A 5,615-nucleotide genomic window follows, 5' to 3' on the forward strand; every position below is an offset into this window, starting at 1 on the left:
TAAAATTAATATACAATAAATATATAACAAATATTACAATATTAAAAATATATAAAAATGATAAAGTAATAAATAAAATAACAAACAAGATTGTATGCATCTCATCCTTCCTCTGGATAACTCCGCCACTTATTAATTTCCATGCATGTGGTGGTGTATGATTCCCAGGGAGTCAAGTATTATATTCTCTGTCATCCTAGCCACGTCCTGGACATCGACCCCGAGCTCCTCCATGAAGCTCCTAGTTGTGCTGGGAATCGTTCCACGGGCTCCGAACCAGAGGCCTCTCACGTTGAAGTCTCTTTCTCTAGAATCTCTAGAAAAGTTGAACAAAAATAAGAACATTTTAAACGATGGTAATTCTTTCCCTTACTATACATTCCATATATAGGTTAGTGAAAGTAAAAAATTGGCACCAAAGTCAGCCGACAGCAACCCTTGAAACTTAACATCAACATTTTTATGTTGATATATATATTCTTTTTAGTTAAACAATAACGGCTAATGAGATGTTTCATTCAGTCATAAAATCGCCATATATAAAGATAGAGAAAAGTTTTTTGAAATCATTTTCAGTAATCTAAAATAAATCTGCCAAGTACATGATCTGTACGTGTATTAAAATTCAAAAGAGATATGAAGAAAAGGCTCGGTTGTTGTTGGCGGACACACTAAATTTTTTATTCCTATATGAATGAAATTAGAAAGGAGTATAATGGAGGGGGGTAACTAAGCTAAAAATGTGGCCTCTATGATTAACCAGGGGCGTGGCAGGATTAGAAACCAATCACCGCTTTCTATTTTATTACCTTACTGGCCATCTCTAATACCTCGGCTGGTTTTCCTACAAGTTACCAGCCTATTGTAAGAGTGGAAAGATCAAGTTCTCGGGCCGCCACGAAATAAAAGTCAACCTTCTGAGGCTGAAATCGGATTGGTGTTCCATCAGTTACAAGGCTGCTAAGATGATGCCTTAAGACAGTCGGCTGCAACGGCCTTACCAATCACTGGTTCCCTTCAGTTTCAGTTTAGACTATAATAGGGGTATTCATAATGATGTGTTAAATATAAAATGTTTTACCATGTTAAATGTTAAAAGTATAGGATTGTGAACAGCTCTATTTAAAGTCATGTTAAATGATAAACGCATGACAGCTCCTGGAAATATTTTGAGCAACTTGTTATTTAGTAAACATTCCTTTAAAACTTCTTGTTATTGTTTACTTCTAAGTTTTGATTTAAGTAATTTATTACAACATGCTTAAAGTAAGTGAAAAGTAGAAGTGTGAAAGTTTGGCTACTGATTGTCTTGTTTAATAACATCCAAAACAATCAAAACAGAAACTACGAGTGTTGCGGGTAACTTACGGCAACCGAAAGGTTGAATTGGAGGGGCTGCCATAATGTAGGCGATACTAGCGCCCCGTGTGGCCAATATTCAAGTCTCACCTTCTACAGCGCTCCCTGTGGTGAGGGGAAGTTATCCAGGCTGGAGAGAGAGCCATCTTGTCCTCTGCCAGAAGCAGTCCAATTTTTCTTCCTTGTTCTCTCATCAGGAAAATCTACCATGAGTGAGTAGAACTCCTGGCATTGTTCTCAGAAGCAGATGAGATAGGCATAAGAATGTGAAGGGAAGAAGGAAGCTTGGATAAGTCCACATCATCATCAACCACCTCATTATATCTACAATTTTCCATAGCCCAGCCATTCAAAATTTATTTACTCTTTTAACCATCAATGTTTCATTTCGGCTACCCCTACACCTACTGTAACTCAGACAATAATATTTTATTTTCATTTAATCAGGTTTTATTTTTCAATTGTACAGTCCAGTTAAACCCAACCAGCCAACCTAAGTGAAGCGTGCCTGGCATTGAGTTGAAGGCATACTTCATACAACGAGCTAGTAACCTAAAGCGACAAAGAAACAAAATGATGACGAGCTCAGATGGTCTGTTTTGACAGACCTAACAACATACTAAAAGCAAAAAACATGCTAAAAGAAGGAAATATTACTCCATTTAATATAACTTTTTCCATTTAACATGCTTTAATGTGTTAAAGTTAAGATCATGAATATCACTACTTTAGGACATCCCTATTGTTCTCTCAACACCAGTGGAGCGGTCCCTCCCCGTTTTGTGGCCTTCGGCTCCCCAGCCGCCATTATAACCCCTTCCTTCAGCGGTCCAGGCTCCCTTCTTCATAATGCCTTGTGGCAAAAATTTATATATATATATATTTAGATTTAATTTTAGGGTTAAGTCTACATATATTCTAATATATTAAAAAATGTTCTCATCATAATGTTGGATTCCAAGGATTATAAACTCCCCTCTTTTTTGCTTCACTTTCGCAATAAAAGAGAGAGAGAGTATGCCACGTCTTGAAACATTAAGCTCTAATTATTAATGAGGGAGATTTATTTTTTTCCCTGGCAATCACAAGGCTAGTAATAAAAAATAATACACAAAAATATTGGTAACTATTTATTAAATCTTCTAAGTCTCTGGCTTAGAAGATCTTATGTGTGGATCAAAACGTCTGCATTTAATAATAAAAAATAATAACGCATAAACGGTTCCTGGAATATTTTTTATGTTATTTCTAATCGCAACCCGAACCGTCTACTATTTTATTAATATAAGGTCAACTATCAATATATAATTATTTATGTGACATTTCTTTTATGTTTCGAAGACGAACGAATTGTTTTTTATTTTATAGTCGTAACAACAGTGGCGTAAAGTGGTGTAAAGGTACATCACTGTTCACGTGGTCGTTTTATGACATGTTTTAAAAAAAAACACTTGAATCGTCACCAAATGACAGCATTTGAACGTTCCAATTTCCAAGAAAACTTTCATTCATTCTTGAATTTTAAAAATGTTTCAGTAATATTCTTTGATAAATTCTTGATGACACTTGAATAATTCTTTAAACATCGGAGCAATGAGTTTATCAATTAAATAAACTTGAATGGAAGTACTTTTATTAATGACCTAACGTCCAAATTAATTTTAATATATTTTTTGGTCCTCAGTAATGAGGTATAGAAGTTTTGAATTCAAATATAAAATGAAAAAGATCCTCATAATTCTCCACTCACATTTTACGTTCAGAACATTTAAATTTTGAAAGGGGAGGGAGTGCTTTTTATTTTTGATCGATTCCTTATTAAAGGATTAAAGTTGGAAGACAATATTTGACCATATGAAGTAGATTGTAGGCAGATAGTCTGAGTGCTGGTCAACAAAGGTATCAAAATAGTAAAAGAAAACTATTTATTTATTCTTTGTTTTATTCTCTTTTTCTTATCTTTCTCTAACCCTTTTTTTCTTCTCTATTCTTTTCTTGTTTTTCCTTACCCACGTTATTATTTATGTTCACCTTATATTATTATTGTCATGTTTTCTATTCACTTCTTTTGTCTAATTTTATATTTTGTTTCTCTCATTCTTTCCATAACTTTAAATTTTAAATTACTATTAAATTAAAATATTCATATTTCTTTGCATTATATAACTTTAGATTTGTATTTCCTTAATTTTCTTATTTTATACACATAATTGGTTACCTGTATATACGTTTTATTTTCCACTTCTTTCATCACTTTATTTTTATTAATTTTCATACTGTACAATTATTAATTTTAATCATTCTGTTTATAATTTCTCTTTTAATTTGTTTATATATTCATTGTTCTTCCCTGATGAAAGCTAGAAATTCTAGTCAAAACATTGGCACTATTAAATAAGTTTTTACAAATTATTTGTGTTATTTCCTGACCGCTCCCTCAACCATCTTCTCTTCATATATATTTTCCACGGTCAACTATTTTCTCATCATTATGAAGACTATTTATTACTAATGGGAAGTTGACATCTCCGTTTCAATCCGACAGCTCTGACGAAGCCCTGCAAAGTGGGGCAAAACGTTGGTTAACAATAGTTTTCTTTTACTATTTTGATCCTTTATTGACTACTACCCGGACTATCTTCCTATAATAAAGGACTAAAGGTTTATCGCTATAAACAATAAACCAAACCTTACAATTTTCCCTGATTATGACATAGTAGATATCTGGGGGAATATAAGTTAAGTCATTTCCACATCTAAGGAGAGTGATAAATACTGTTCAAATCAGAATTTCAAAATATTTTCTTCTTATCAACATAGACCTCTTGTCAATATTTTTTTCTTAAGTGTTTGTTACTTTTAAATATTAAAAAAAAAAATATGAATATAAGTAATCGATTGTTTATTTCTTTTGATAACCCAATCCTGTTGAGAAACTTCTCTAATCTGAAGGGCTCCCTTATCTTTGAGTGGTGACCCCACTTGGTCAAAGAAGTCCTTAACCTGGGACATATTAAGTAATTTGTTTGCACCACGAGCATATTGATTATGTATATCGATTGTTCCCAGTGTCATGAAGATTTGTAAAAGATATTAGCCAACATTTCGACATTTTTTATTTATTCATTCCACCTATTGGTGAATCAAATGACAATCACTATATTTCTTTATAGTATTTAGTAATTAAAAAAAAAACAACAACATAAGTTTATCTATTTAATTTTCTCGGTCTTGAAGGATCTCATCCAGACTTATTCCCTATGATGAGTTGTTTCCTCAGATTACCGAAGAGGGAGCACTCCATTTTACATTTTTTTTAAATTCCTATTACAATGAATTAATTACACAAACTATATTCATCGCAAATTCATGACACCCTCAATTGCTGCATCGATTAGTAATGTTTCATTTATACCTCTCTAATAGATCCCCTACCTATGATTTCATTGTAGTGTCGTAAAAACCGAGCCGAAATGACGAACCTAGCTACCGTGAACTACTACAATCTTTACACAGGCAACAAATATTGAAATATTGTAAATAATTAAACTTGACCTCTATATAACCATCTATTATATTATTATATTTTTAAATGTATTATTTAAATTAATTATGAATAAAATAGAATCTTCCAATCCACTAAAACTAACGTCTTGTACGTTTAATCTCTCGCATCTCTCACGTTTAATAGCATAAAGAATTGACCTAGCCCAACTTGATCAACTCTTTTTTTTTAAATAGTTTATTTATTGTTATTTACAACTGTATACAACTAGTAAATTTGCTATTAGATATAAAATGACATCAACATATCGAGAATCTGCCCATTGATAGAACTTCAATAACGGTACTAAAGAAGAAGATCTAGGGACCATCCTCTTTTCAGACGCCAAGGGGAATTATCAGGTATTGAAGGTGAAGCTAGGAGGTTGGAAGGTTTGGTACCTGGTTCTAGCCAAATCGGCAACATATGGAACATTGAGGTCCTGATGGATGACTTGATTTGTGACAAAGTAAGGAGAATTTAGGATTTTGGACTGTAAGGATTAGATATGAGAGGAATTCGATGGTTTAGTAGAGCTTCAAAGCTCGTCTTCGAATGTCTGATCAACCTAAGTGTTAATTATTCCTTCAGGGAACCACCTCCTTAGAAGGCAGTGGGTTACAATATTGTGGATAAGTACATTCACATGTATATTGAAGGCTTTTATTCCTTCCGTAAGGACTTGCAGCTAGGTCCTGTAAGACTTGTCATC

Source organism: Halyomorpha halys, unplaced genomic scaffold (genome assembly GCF_000696795.3).
Source record: "Halyomorpha halys isolate HHAL.00 unplaced genomic scaffold, Hhal_1.1 Scaffold565.1, whole genome shotgun sequence".
Classification (NCBI taxonomy): domain Eukaryota; kingdom Metazoa; phylum Arthropoda; class Insecta; order Hemiptera; family Pentatomidae; genus Halyomorpha; species Halyomorpha halys.